The sequence below is a fragment of the Austrofundulus limnaeus genome, unplaced genomic scaffold (genome assembly GCF_001266775.1).
Source record: "Austrofundulus limnaeus strain Quisiro unplaced genomic scaffold, Austrofundulus_limnaeus-1.0 Scaffold2093, whole genome shotgun sequence".
NCBI classification, from domain to species: domain Eukaryota; kingdom Metazoa; phylum Chordata; class Actinopteri; order Cyprinodontiformes; family Rivulidae; genus Austrofundulus; species Austrofundulus limnaeus.
The window spans coordinates 34,967-35,191 of record NW_013954495.1 but is presented as its reverse complement, the minus strand read 5'-3'; positions in this window follow the sequence as shown (position 1 = coordinate 35,191).

Here is a 225-nt window from a genome sequence, read left to right as displayed (position 1 = left end):
AGCAGCTGTCAGACACTCAGCAGCTGTCAGACACTCAGCAGCTGTCAGACACAGTCAGACACACAGCAGCCGTCCTGTTCTCGATGCTCCTCAGTCAAACGTACTCTTCAGCGCTCTTCCCTCGGTGCTCTCATAGCCGCTCAGCTCCAGCTTGTCCTTCAGCTCGTTCTCAAAGCGAGCCAGGTCAGCATCCAGCCGGCGAATGTGTTTGTCCACCTGCAGGGA